This window comes from Acomys minous, assembly GCF_964271855.1.
Source record: "Acomys minous genome assembly, chromosome: 3".
NCBI classification, from domain to species: Eukaryota; Metazoa; Chordata; class Mammalia; order Rodentia; family Muridae; genus Acomys; species Acomys minous.
The window spans coordinates 97,474,030-97,488,761 of NC_140485.1; the positions used below are offsets into that span (position 1 = coordinate 97,474,030).

General features: G+C 46.6%; 1 protein-coding gene across 7 annotated transcripts in view; it reads right to left on the minus strand.

The window, feature by feature from the left end:
* Positions 1–14,732, minus strand: part of FYN (FYN proto-oncogene, Src family tyrosine kinase) — a 192,805-nt gene that overhangs the window by 67,478 nt on the left and 110,595 nt on the right. For 2 of the 7 annotated variants that reach the window (XM_084776784.1, XM_084776787.1), the window contains one exon: positions 5,324–5,385. The exons of the other annotated variants lie outside the window; for them this stretch is intronic. The gene's annotated coding sequence lies outside the window, so the exon portion shown is untranslated. The remainder of the gene's footprint in view (positions 1–5,323; positions 5,386–14,732) is intronic. 7 annotated transcript variants of the gene reach the window in all.

The window sequence follows — 14,732 nt, forward strand, 5'->3', positions numbered from 1 at the left end:
GAGAGAGAGACAAAGAGAGAGAGAAGAAATTAGGAAAGGAAATACTGTGTTTCTGCTTAACACATTTGATCTCAAATCATCAAAGATTCTACTCTTTTACAAAAGGAATTATTATCCTAGCACTGTTGTCCTACACAGACAGCATCTCCTGTGGTTAGCCAGGTTGAACTGGAAACCCATGGCGCTTTCGTCTCTGCCTTCTGAGTTCTGAGATCACTGGTGTGAGCTGTCACATCTTGCTGAGACTTAACTCTTGTTTTTCTGAGCAGGGTCTCACTGTGTAGCCAGTGGTGGCCCTTAAATTGAGCCAATTTTCTTGCCTCTGCCTCCCCAGCACTGGGATTTCACGTATGTACCACTGAGAGAGGCTACTACATTTCTGACGTATTATTTGGGAGGTAGTGGTAGAAGGATGCTTGTATTTTATTATAACTTTTGTGCTGAAAACCTCAGTTTCCATCGTATCACAGGGCCCATTTCAAGGTTCACCAAAATGAAGGCACTAGGACAAGCAGAATTACTGCACAAAGTAAGCTGATTTTATGTGAATATCAATGTTTAAACACAGACTTTCCTGAAGCATCTCTCTGGTGACCGGCAGCTGAGCAAAGCAAATGGATCCAGGGACAGAGTGGTCACACTCTTAAAGGCACAAATAGGACTCTGAGAACCTTGGCATATTAGGCAGAGTCCTTTGCGGCCTGGGATGATGCTTAGTCAGGGATTCACAGGGAATCAAGAACTGTGGGTTTGCAGCAGCCACCTTTGAATTCTTCTGTGGCTCCTGATGGGCTCTTGGCCTCTCCTCTCCCTGAATGCTGTTCCTGGCACACTAGGCTGTCGGACCCCAGCCTGACTTCTCTGCCTTTTGGGATAAAAGCCTCAGAGACCTCCTACCCCAGATGCTGTGGACAGGTCACCTCCTCAGTCATCTGAACAAGGTCAGATCGGCCTTCCTTACCTATGCTGAAACGTAAGGGAGCCAGATTACACTGGACTAAGCTGGGGGATGTGGCTTCTGGGTTCAGCATTTGGCCTGTGGCTTCTTCTATGGTAGAAATTGCTGCTAACCACCGACCTACGGAAGGAACTATGTGACAAGCACCTGTCCACTGTACTGATGAAAAGGAGGAAGTGCCGGAGGAATAGCCCAGTTCATGAAGAAGTCAGTGGAGAACCTGCAGTGCTGACCCTGGCTCTGCGGAGACAGGCTGCCCAAGCCAGGGAGTGTGACACCCAGCAGATGCATGAGGGCCCAGGTACGCAGAGCGAGCGTGTGATGATGATACAAGCCCTGTGTCTGAGAGGTTGGGACAATGGCTCCTAAGACACAGGTTCTGGGTTTTTTTGTTTGTTTGCTTTGTTTTGTTTTTTCAATTATAAACTGGAAAGTGTCTAAGACTGCTGACTTCTGGTGGAAACCAAGCACTAGAACTAGACAGAAGCAATACAGAGGAGGAAATCAAAATAGAGAACTGAAAACCTATTTGGGCACTTTAAGAGATTTTTTTTTTAAGTCTGGCTAATTTCTTTTGCTTGTTTAAAAAAAAAAAGCTCCAACTATATATAACTTTCAGTCCTCAAGTTTTTCTGGGAATTAAAGAACTTGAATAGAATGGGGGTGTGTTGGTCAGTGCTAGGGCTCAAGGATTAGGACAGTGACACACTCAAGTTGCTGTTCAGAGGAACCACGTGGACAACCTAACTCAGAACAAGTAAGTTAGGCCAAGGAACATGCACAACATAACCACCATGAGGCCAGTGAAGAGGGGGACACGTGAGCCAACAGCTCCAAAACATACCTGTTAGCGGCAAACATGTACCCAGGACCTATTGTTTGTTGTGCACGTTGAGAATAAAGATGATAGCGGAAGTATACAACGATGACATGTAACCAGCGTCCACTGTAAGGGCGCCAGGAATAAGAAAAAATGAAAACAAACAAAACGGTCAAACCCAGAAACAAATAATTACTCTCTTGGGTCTCCAGCGAAGACTGTCGCTTACCTCACTCTGGGCTCGGCCTGAGAAAAGACATCAGCTAAAGGTGTTAAGTGGCTGGAAAATGGCCAGTGAAACAATTACAGATGAAGTGAACTAACAGAGTCAGGAAAGAGTCTCCAAATGCATGCTGTTCTTGGCCAAGGACTTCCCCTGTTAGACATTATCCAAACAACAAAACTGTACATAGAGATGCAGCCACACCCACTTCAGTGCTATCCATGATAATGAAAAACCGGAAATGATCGAGGCATTCACCCACGGGGACTTAACACACACACCAGACAGGCTCCTGTGCAGCTGCTACACTGACAGACCAGTAGGATGTTCGTGCTATGGCTAAGGGAAATACGTGAGTTAAAAAAACACCAGTGGAACTATGTCTGGTCCTCCTTCTTGCCCTGTAAACCATCCTTACAGGACAGCTGGGGGATAGTTTTAACCTTGTTTCCAGCCTAACAGTGATTTCCTACTGCACTGGAAATAAATGTTAAAGTATTTTAGCAATTCTACCCTGGCTCCCACAATTTTCTCCTGCCTCGTCCTCTCCAGCCATACTGTGTGACTTGCTGCTCTTTCAACACACACTTCTTGACTCGGTCTATGTCACTGCAAGCTCTGCCCGACTGTGTGCCCTCAGCACCCTGAACTATTTCTAGCACAGAGCACTCAGCGGGTGGATACTGTAATCTCATTACATGTATGTAGATTAATAAGTGGATATACCTTCACAGAAGCACAGGTGCCTGTAATCCCACTCAGATCCAGGGAAGTGAAGACATAAGACCCCTTGGCAGACACTGACAATCTAACTCTCTCAGAGAGCTGGAACTATAGCTCAGTGACAGAACACCCACCTAGCATGTGTAAGGCCCCAGGTTCAATTCCCAGTAAAAAACACACAAACACACACACACACACACACACACACACACACACACACAGGGGGTGTTGTTGTTGTTGTTGTTGTTGAATATGATAGAGGAAGATACCAACATTGACGTCTATACGCACACATACAAACGTGAATGCATGCCCCCACATATACACATAAGGGGGGGGGGTGCAAGAAAGTCACAGTACTGCAGATACTGAAATTCTGAATCTAAGTTTCTTTTTTTCCTTATATTCATTCTCTGTAACAATAATACTTAAAAGATTTACTTTCATTTTTATGTATGTGTGTATGTATGTGTGAGTGTCTGTCAGGAGAGGGCATAGGATCCCCTGGAGTGGAAATGATGGGTGGTTATGAGCCGTCTGGTGTGGGTGCTGGGAACTCAACTTGGGTCCTCTGCAAGAGCAGCAAGCGCTCTTAACCACCAAGCCATCTATCCAGTTCCCATTAATGCTTTCTTCTGAGGTAACACAAATAAGGTTTTCCCTCAATCATTTTTTAAGAGTATGCTCATGCTCAGAAAATGTTACCACAGCTGGCTGAAGACTCGACATCATAAACAGAGTATCTTAGAAGCTGTTTGGTTTCATGCCCTTCCTCGTTCAGAAAGGGGGGGGGGGATGTAAAGGCTCAGCATGGAGGAGGGTTGTGGAGAGGAAGCCTGCTGTCCAGTGGGATTTTCCAAACACTAGCGGCTCTCAAACTTCATGCTTGTGACAATCACCTGGATGACCTGTGAGGACAGGCTGATTGGGCCCTGCTGTCTCATTCTGGAGTAGGCATGTGGGGAGGGGCCTGAAAGCTGCAGTCTAAGGAGGTACTAGGTGATGCAGCTACTGGCCGAAGCTACACTTTGAAGCTACTGGACTGTGCCACATGGCCCCTCAAGGCTTCTTTCAGTATTTCCGACTCACTGTACCTGCTTAATCCTTTCTACTGCAAAACAACAGTTAACACCACAACAGATAAACCAGTCTCCACTGGGGGAGATTCAGGAGACAGTGGGAGCGTCTCCTGAAGCCAGAGCTTCATGAATCGAATCCGTGCTTTTTCTCCAATTTTTATATTGAAATCTGTCACCAGTGCCACGCAGAGTATTGGATCAACAACCCCAATGTAGAAGAAACAAACGTTCCCGGGGAGTTTTAGTATGACGTCATATGAGCTGTGTTGTCACATGACTGTAATCTCAGCTGCTGGAGAGGCACAGGAAAGGCTGGATTACGAGAGTGTGGACGGTGCTTCAGCAACATAGTAAGAATAACAAGGAACCCCCTCCTCCCTAACTTGTATCCCAGATGAAGCCGATCTGAGTGGATACTTATTGCGGCAAGTTGTGAGGCCAAGTGGTGGGAAGTAGGTTTTATCATGAATCTCAGCCCGTGGCACACAGAACATTCACACCTAGCCTGTGGGGGAAGACCCTAACAGGGCTCCGTCACAGAACACGGCTACCCACACTCTCAGGGAATAACCCTCCCCCATGCTTAAATCGAGAGGCTAAAGCCAAGCACCTCGATGAGAACGCCGGGCTGGGGAGATGGCTCAGCTGGTGTCTTGGATCTACTGTGCTGAGATCCTGAGCTCGGCTCCCCAGCATCCACATGACAGGCGGACGTGGCGGTGTGCAACCTCTAAGTCCAGAGCTGAAGAAGCAGAGAAGTAAAGATCCCTGAGCTCACCGGGCAGTTGAATACTCTAGCACTTGATGAGTCCCACCGATACCTTGTCTCAGAAAAACAAGTAGGAGAGCCACGGAGGAAGACCCTGAGTCTACCTCTGTCTACTGTATACACGTGCACACACACACACACACACAGTTGTACCTACATATCTGTGTACACAGCATAAACTCTTATGCATGGATACACACATGCACACATATGCACACACGCGCATGTGCACATACATGCACAATAGAAATGTATGGTTTTCTATCAGGCAAACGTAAACTAGAAACTAGTTACTGCTTCTTTTCCACTCATTAAAGAAATGAACGAGCCATGTGTGGTGGTACACGCCTTTAATCCCAGCACCAGGAGGCAGAGGCAGGCAGATCGCTGTGAGTTTGAGGCCAGCCTCGTCTACAAAGTGAGTCCTTAGGACAGCCAAGGCCAACACAGAGAGACCCAGTCTCGAAAAAAAACCCCCAAAAAAGAAAAAAGAAATAAATGAACAAGACTAGAAGTCTGGGTGGCCAAGTCCCCACACCTACAAATATCCACATGATCAATGCGTTACAATTTGTCCTCTACACTGGTAAGGGTCAGACATAACCCCATGTTTGACAAAGTCTGGAGATCATAAAGAGACACGTTTTGATATTCTCTATCATACGTTTGACTGGAATTCCAAATTGACACCAAGGTTAAATTTTAGTGGGTTATTTGAGGAACAACAAAATGACAGTGTGGTTTTCCGTACCAGTCTCCCTATATTTCTTTCTTCCCTTCGTAACTTTCCTCCACGTACGGTCCTCTGGATTTCTGAAACAGCAGCACAAATAGGTTTAAAGGGAGCACTTACTGCGTAATTCTGGTTACACCTCCAGAGGAGTCGGGTTTCACCCACGATAGCTCACAGCTCATGTGACCAGTTTCCTGTGCCCTCTGCTAAGAGCCTTTGCATCTCCTCTCCAGGAAGTACATTTTCTAACTGTGACCGTTTGCCCACAACGACAGCAAAGGGAATCTTAAGCAGAAGGTCCATGGGAAAAAGAGACAGGGCAGAGTAAATGGGAAAATGGAGGGGACCCCCAAGATGGGTCCCTGAAAGCAATTACATTAGATTAGCTATTGGACTCCAATAGTGAGTTGGCAGAGACACAGCTGTAAATATGTCTGAGCATTTGTGGGCCTGTGGTCTCCTCAGTGCAGTGAGTCCATGTGGTAGGCAAAAGCTTGTTAACACTAGCGTGCTCACTCCCAGGATGATGTGTGTTGTTTTATTTGTTATCGGGAAATGGGTAGTCATGAGAAACTGGGAGTCAAATCCACCTCTCCAGTTAGCTGTGCACCGCTGTCTACTGTGGGCTCCAGGCTGGGCTGCTTAGCATGATGCCTGCTTCTTCTGAGGTGCCAAAGAAGAGGCAGCTTGCCCTCCCCAGAGGTACGGTGCAGTCTCAGCAGCTGCAAACATGGCTTCGGCAGGCAGCAGCCCACTGTTAATCATTTGCTTTTACATTTTACCCTGACCTAGCAGAAATAGCTGCCTCACTCTACCAGCATCAAGTTGGGGGACAAGGTTCTCTGTGTGCATTAGTGCCTACACCTGTGTCCCTGGGGGAGTTCACGAAAAGACATTGCCGCAGTGGATGGCCACTCTGCTTCTCACAGATTTCAGGGTCCTCGGCCTGGGGTGGTTTATTCAGAAAACAAAAGAATAGCCACTTGGCAGATGATACTCTTCAGGCCTTAGGGAAGGCAGTCAGCTGGAAAGATCTGTTTTCCTTGGAGTTCGGAAGTGCTTTTTCAGCAACTATTTGATCTTTCCTGGGAACTCGCTCTTTTCTTCACTTTCCCAGGCTGGTCGGGGAACACATGGGCGCCTGGCATGGCCTTGGTGTTATCACTAACCTGATGTAAAAGCTGAAAACCCATCCGCTTTTATCTCCCCACAGTTTTCTCATTTTGATGGGGACAGATGACACATACTGGCATATGAGAAAGGCTTATAAAGTGCAGGAAGCTAACATCCTCAGTAACGCTTGTATTGCAGTTCTCCCACCCCCATGCACACGGCTGGTGGTGTGCTCTTGTTTTCTTCTTCTTAGACATGGGCAGGGATTTCCTCACGCAGAGAGTGCAAGGTGGAAGGCACAGGCCAGACAGGGCACTGTCAGGTTTGCTGTCACCGTTTGGGGACGTAAGGCAAGGAGAGCAGGAGTGGAATCCCATAAAAGAATCCTAGAAAATCTGCTTTGCTGGAACATTCTGGTCCTTATTTGCCTGGAGGACTACAGTGCCAAATGAATAAAATGCATGGATGGACCCATTTCATATACTGCTTCTGAGACAACGCAGTGTGTCCACGTGGTGCACAGGAGACAAAGATGTAAAACATGTCCCCACTGTGGAAGTGGGTTGGTGCAAAAGGCAGTGCAAAAGACACACAGAAGGGACTTTTCTGCTCACCTACCTGGACAGTGATGTTCGGGGAGCTTGGGTATGCTGTTAATCCTGAGCTGGGGGCACTGAGTCAGGCTCTATAGTTTGGGTGTGGCTGAGTTTCTGCTGCGATTGTAAGTTTGGGTCCATGCTTGGCGGTCCTAGGAGGTGGTGAAATCTCTGGGATTGGGGTCTAGTGGGAAAGCCATCTTATTAAAGATGTGTGCCCTTTGGAGATAATCTAGTAGGATTTGTATGTGAACAAGTGTGTGTGTGTGTGTGTGTGTGTGTGTGTGAGTGAGAGAGAGAGAGAGAGAGAGAGAGAGAGAGAGAGAGAGAGAGAGAGAGGGAGAGAGAGGGAGAGAAGGGGGGGTGGCTTTCTCCGGAGAGTTATTATAAAAGCCAAAGCTTCCAGTCCTGTCCAGTCCTTTCTGCTTCTAGTTTGGGAGGCAGCCATGTGCCTGCTCCCATCACTGCTATCCTCACAATCAGGGGCTGGAACTGGCCAAGTCTGTGCTCTGCCAATGAATGTTTCTGGAACTGTGAACTAAACAAAGCACTTTCTTGCCTAAGTGCCCTGCTCAGGTATTTAGTTATGTCAGTGTAAATGAGTAATGGAGCATCTGGGTATCACCTGTAGAGAAGACTGGCTAAGGCGTGTGTGTGTGTGTGTGTGTGTGTGTGTGTGTGTGTGTGTGTGTGTGTATGTGTGTGTGTGTGTGTGTATGTGTGTGTATGTGTATGTGTGTGGGGGGGGGATGACTGGCTAAGGCGGGGGTGGGGTGGGGGGTAAAGGTGCTTCCTGGGCTGAGAAACAGTGGCAGTGGCAGAGGACTATCCCAAGGACCATAGTGTTAGCTGGTAAAGGGCAAGGCCTAAGGGGAAAGAGGGAGCAGGCCATGGGGGTTTCTAAGCAGCAGCCACACAGTGGAACTGTAGTTTAAACAGATTAGAACTGCAGGCAGGCTAAGTCTGGGGAGAAGATGAAAGGTAAATGATGGTATTTCCCAGTGCTCCTGGGAAGTCCTGGCTGAAGAGCGATTCTCTTCCATAGTCTAAAATAACACAAAAGCTCCAAAGTTTAAGACATCTGGTAGCAAGTGTGGTCACCTCAGTTCCGTCCCTGGGTCACACATGTTGGAAAGAGAGACCCAACTCCTGCAAGGTGTGTCACCCTCCCACATGGCATTGCTGCACACGGACCCACATGCACACACACACACACAGAAAATCTGAAAAATACAAGCAGGCCATTTGGGGAATGAATATACACTGTCCCCTGACAAGAGTTCTAGAGATTTCTGTTTCCCTCACATTACTCACAAGACATCAACTCCTCATACAATTCTCAGGAAGTCTCCCGTCAGCAGGAAACACTGTTCCCCACGTTCTCAAAAATGAAGAGGATTTCCACTAATCTGGGGAGGTTGAACAAGGCACGCGGATACTTTTCTTCTTGGCTTCCTCTCACTTGTCAGCCCCGCCCTCCCTCTCTGCTGTCTTCATGCCTCCTCCTCCAGCTTCAGTTTCTCTTCCTTCTATTCGTCTCCTTCGCCTCCTCATTCAAGTTCACCCTCCCTTTGTCTTAGTGTGGATCACAGAAGCAGATGGACAATGGTCCTCAGAGGAAAGATGTCAACTTACTGAAGTAACTGGGGTCAGACATACAATTTAGAAAACAACTATACTTTTTAAAAACTACTAAGCGTGAGGCTGGGGAGATAGTGTGGCGATTAAGAGCACTTGCTGCTCCTTGAGAAGAGACAGGCTTGGTTCCCAGAACCCTCACGGTGGATCACAACCATCTTTAATTCCAGCCTCAGGGCGTCGTATACTCTGTTAGCTGGTCTCCCCAGGCAGTCGGCGTGAACATGGTGCACAGACACACATACAGGCACATAAGACAGAATTTTAAAGCGGTACCCACAGAGGCCTGCACGGAGTTTGGGATGCTCTCCCTACTGTCATTCTCCCTTACCTAAGTGATGCTATGGGAAGTGGATGGAGTCTGTCCAGCCGAGAAAGTAAATGATTAAAAAGCACCAAAGGATTTGCAGGTTTCCTTTAGGAGAACTGCACTCATGCCTGTAACCACTTGATCATTTCATGTATGTTCAACTAGTAGTTGATACCCAGAAGCCTCAAGAAAGTCCGCGAGCTCCAGCCAAAATGGTCTCAGAGAAGAGCTCAGCGAGGAGGCACAGTCAGAGAAAGGCGCAGCTGATGCTGAAAACTCTTAATCTAAAGATACTTTCGGTATCTGTTAAAACAAAACAAGAAAACAAAAACAAAAAAACACCACAGAAGATCCGCAGCAATAGTCTGAAGCTCAGTGTCTGCACTGCTGCCAGAGTTTGCGGTGAGAGCCAGATACACATGTTGCGATGACTTGGAACGGGTGGTTATTTGGGCCGGCTCATCCCTCTTAACATCGCCCACTGCGTGTCAGTAAAATGAGCAGTCAACCGTTAACTCCAGCCCGCCAACCATCCTCGGGGAACTCTGGTGTTTCGCGCTGTCATGCTGAAGGCACACCGCAGAGCACCGAGCTGAGCCCAGTGTGAGTCCCAGAACCTTGTGGATAACGCCCTACATGAAAACCTGAGGCGCCCTCCCCACTTCTGAGGCGAGATGCACTGTTAGCTCTACTGTTCTGAAGCAACCTAATAATTGTTGAGCATCAGTGGCGGGGCAGACACTGTGCTTTTAAGTTTCATTCCCACATGTCTCTGAAGTAGCACCGTTATAATCCCAGTTTCAAACACGAGCACAGTGAACAGCCTGGCCTTCAGTTTTCACTGCCATTCTCTACCGCGCCTGAACAAACAGAAAACACAACGACTTCCCTCTTTGATCTTTCTCCTTATACATTTTAACATTACATTTTGTAATTAGGTCAAAGTGAGAGATGCCACTGTTGAGCGCTACAGTTAAGGCTGAACAATTATTTCTTAGAAGATTGCTAATTAGACTGACGGGACGCAGGGTCTGGAATGTATAATCATTCTGATAGCCTTCTTCGTGCGAGGCATCTCATAAATGAAAGCCATTTGAGAGCTCTTCCCAGGAAGCAGCTGCAGCTGCTAAGGGAGCGTCTGACATTAAGGAAAGGCAGCATTTCCCAGAGTTATTCCCGGGGCTCACGTATCAAGACAGTGTGAGCCGTCTCGAGCAGAGCGGGGCTGTGTTTCCAGGAGGCACTCTCATTTTAGAGGGCTCACATTTGGCTTTCCTGTCTCAGCTTTCAGGGACAACTGTGGCATGTTAAGAATAAAAATTCAAAGAAGCACGAGCTGGGACTGGGAGACATTTCTGTCTCAAAGGCTAAGGGCCTGTGTCCGGGTGTACAGCTTGGGCCTGGTCAGCTGCACAGGCCTGCACTGTCTAATATAGCAAGTGAGTATTAACCACACATGGCTGCTACAACTTGGGATGGGAGTGTGAGGCACACAAGCAGACTCTAAACGCTTAACATGAAAAAGGGATACAAAATACCTCAATAAAATTTAAAATGGGGTTATTTATAGAGATGCTGTTTTAAATGTGCAGCCTTAAATAAGACTTAATACCACCATGGATGCTGTCTCTCCCCCGCCCCCCCCAATGTGGCCACTAGGAAATTCACAACTATCCCCCTTGCCTGTTACAGAGGCTAATCTTCATTGTCAATGTGACTGTATTTAAAATCACCTTGAGCACACAGAGGAAGGGGATGCAGGCTCTCAGGATGAGACCTGATAGGCTGTGGTCAGCCTGTAACCTTGACTGCTCTGGAACTCAGGTCTGTAGACCAGGCTGGCCTTGAACTCATAGAGATCCTGCGTGCTGCGATTAAAAGTGTGTGCCACTGTACCTGGTGATTTGTTGTTTATGACTCCAGCTTCTTTATCTTTTTTTTTTTTTCCTGGAAAAGGTTGGCAAATTTAGGTAATTTAAATACTGATTAGGGTAAAGGTATCAGTACATAAACAGAATTCATGCCCCTATAAATATTTTACCAAAATACATATTCAAATGTACATGTGGAAACAAATGCAGAATTAAGACAATGTCATGATAAATGAGCCATAAAATGAAATTTCTTGCTTTACCACGAGGATCTCTGGAAATTCCAAACACCACGCTGTGGAAGAAATCTCCTGATTCCTATCTCCACTTCTGTAGAACCTTCCTGTATACCTAGCGCTTCTGACACACTCCAGGCAGAAGTGTGCTCACATGCTAATCCCCACGGCCCAGTGAGGGGGCCTTTGCCTTTCCCTACTTGGTTCCATGTTCTTCCTCCTGCTTCCTGAAGCTGGAGCAGCAAACTGGCTAGTTCTCAGCCTTGCCTGCACTGGAGATAACAAAAGGAATAGCTGGTGAGAGAGAAATGTGAGGGATGCAGGCTGTTTGATTTTCTTCTCTCAGGTGTGTGTGTGCGCGCACGTGCATGCATGCATTCGTATGTGTCTTGCCTGTTTGTCTGCCTGTGGTCCATGTATATATCATGCCAGAGCAATTTATGTTATTATTAACTATGAAGTCAGGTTGTCAACTTTTGCTGAATTGCTGAAACAAACAGCACGTGTTTTTACCCATTCTGTAACTTCTGGGGAACTTATTTCAGGAAGCAAGAAAGGGGTTCAAACAATATAAACTACCACCTTCACTTACTAGGTTCATGGGTGACAGACTACCAGCCACTGTGACTTACAGCGAGCCCCAGTGAGTCTACTGTACATGACTACAGTTTTATTTGGAAATAAATATGGTTACTTTATACGTTACATTTTTTCCCTAGCTGCCTTTATCTACAGAACCTCATCTGACAAAACACTAAGAGAAGCAGATTACAAAGAATAGTTCTATTGACTTTCCAACAGCACTGTGTACTTTTTATTCCTTTTTTTCCCCCCCTATCTCTTCCTCACTGCTCCTCTATTTGGGCAGCATGGGGCCAGGGCACAGGATGTCCTGAATCTACAAGCATATTAATCTCAGTGAATTCTTTCAGCATCTTGTGTAGCAACAGGAAGGATGCAGCTCCTTTCAGATTCAAATGAGGCAACTGAGCCCCAGGGACAGCATCAGGAGCAAAGCATTCTGTAGAGAACCCCAGAATTGCTCTCTCAGGTATGGCGATTATTTCATCCTGGGCTTTAATCTCCAAACCTCAGATTTCTCGGTGCTATGGCTCTAAACTAACAACCATCAGACAAACAAGTGTGCACATGGTATAACTACAACATCTACTCTTTAAAGAGAATTCTGATTTTTGGTGTTGGAAAGAACAGTGTTTCCAACACTTAACAAAGACTTTAAATTGTATGGCACAATCTTTAAGAAACGACTAAGACATCTTTCAAACTATTTCTGAAGTTTGAATAATGAAATGGGAAAGCCCACAGTACCTTCTCCCTAAATGTATGTTCACAAGTATGCAAAACTAAGAAGTGATGCACTTCTAATGCGGTGAACAGCAAGAGGAGACTTCCAAAAATACCAGAGCAAAAGCCTGGGAGAGTAATGTTACTCAAATCTTCGAAAAACAAATTTGGGAGCCAACTTCATTGTTAATTTGGTCAGTGGAAATTTATGATATTAGCAAGTTATTTATCCTATCTTGGGTCAATCCCATCTCTCCCCTGACCTGCTATCTCTGCATCCACCCAATACAGCCTGTCTACTACTGGTGAGCCAAAGAGATGAATACAGTCACCCTGCTCCAGAGCAGCTTCTGATAAAAGGCAAACACAAATGACTACACATAAAACGTGGGCACTTGGCAGCTGCAAGAGCAGTTCAACGAAGGAAGACACGTCTCCCACGAAGAGATGAGGCGAGGCTACACTGACGAGGAACACTTGGTTTACTGCTAAGGAACAAGAACTCTAAGTCTAGAAGCAGGTGGGACACTCATGGCCGCAGGGTGGCAGGAGCCCTGGAGGCCAGGGACAGTGCTGAGCCCACTAGGTGGTGAGCCCACTAGGTGGCATAGGGGTTGAAGAAGGAAAGAACTGGATCTGAAGCCCCCTGCGGGATGGGTCAGCTAGGACAGCAGCCTGGAGCAGGGGCATGACGAGGAGTTCAAGTCAGTCTTGACTTGGGGGGGGGGGGTCAGACAGGAGTGGAAAGACAGACAGACTGCTTGTCAGTTGGTGGAACGGGACACAGACAGGAGGACTCTGTGGATTTCAAATATTCTAGCTGACTGCCCTGATACTCGATAACTTATCGCTCGCAAGGGAAACCTTAAAAATGTGTCAAAATAGTTTTAGGTGAACGTCAGTCTAATTGCAATACTCTAAATCTCAGTAATAATTGATTTTTAAAAAAGAAAAGAAAAACCACTATGAAAAAGTCTCAAGGTGTGGCATACTGATGAAATCCTGCTTTAATGTCTTGGCATTTATTTGGTCTTGTCCCTCATGCAGGGGATTCTGTCTCAGTTTCTTTTTTGACAAGAATCCTAAGTATGGATCTTCACAAACTTTGGCATCAGGTACAGCCTCTCGAGACACACTTGATGCCTGGTATATGGCCTGGGTGAGGAAGAAGAGAGTGAGGAGATTGAAAACAGCTGAAGGAGTGCCTCCACCTAGCAAGTGGCACGTGGGGCATGAAATGGAGCTCTCAGCTTTTCAATAACCTTGTAAATCTCTTAGTGGAAGACACAGAGAGCTAGCTTGCAAAGATTACGACGAACAGTTTTGGAGAGACAAGAAATGCTCTGACAATATTAAGACATGGAAATACTGGAGTAATGGGTTAGAGGTGAGATGCAACAAAGGGAAACACGAGGGCGTGAACACCACCAAGAAGGTACCAAGTGCAGGATGGGATATGTAGTTCAGCAGCAGCCAGTGGGGAGTATTAGCTGAAAAGTGATTTCAATTGAGTCAATTGTATAAGATGGCTACTTAACAGTGTGCCTTAATGTGGCCGTGAGTGAAATACAGCATTAATTTCAGCTTCAATTAAGTTGGGGTTCCAGAAATGATGAGAAAAGTGGGTGCTTCTGATATGAACAAGGTGGGTGAAGTTACTTAACATACTAGTACTTGACAGAAGAGAGGCTTTGCTGGTCAATACTGAGTCTCACCTGTAGCCTCTACTGAGCTACTGAGAATACCCGGCCAGATTAGAAGCCACTTGTGCCCGTTCTTAGCAAGCCTGGACTCTGACTCTTTAAACTGCAATAATAATGCAATTTTAGGCATCAAGAAACTGACCTGTCCAAGGCGTCTACACTGCTAAGCTGTATGCAGACGCTGTACTTTCTGTGTGAAAATAAGACTCTGCTGAAGAGTTCTGGACCCCAGCCTGGGTTTGCTTTCTTGGAGTGGGAGAGGATCGTCACCTACAGACAGAGGCAGAGCAGGGCATGCTGCCCCACGCAGAGCTCATCTCTACAGCTCTTTCTCTAGGCGTGTGTAAACTGTGCAATTGCTACTTCCAACCACAGCACTTACCTCACGTTGGCAAATAAAGGCCAGTATCGTCTTTGTGTTTTCTGTGGGAAATACAGAAAGCCAGCCAGCATGATTTCTAGATGCAGTTTGATTTTTATTAAACAGGAAGCTTGCCGCTATCTGCTTTTTTCCTCCCCTGAGCAGGATGTTGCTTATCTTCAGCGTGGACTCAAATGAACCTTGTCTAGGCCAAGAACAACGGGCAAGAAGTGCAGCCTCTACTGTCACCTGCGCATCCCGAGTCGCCATAACATAACCCCCAAAGCCCCCCAG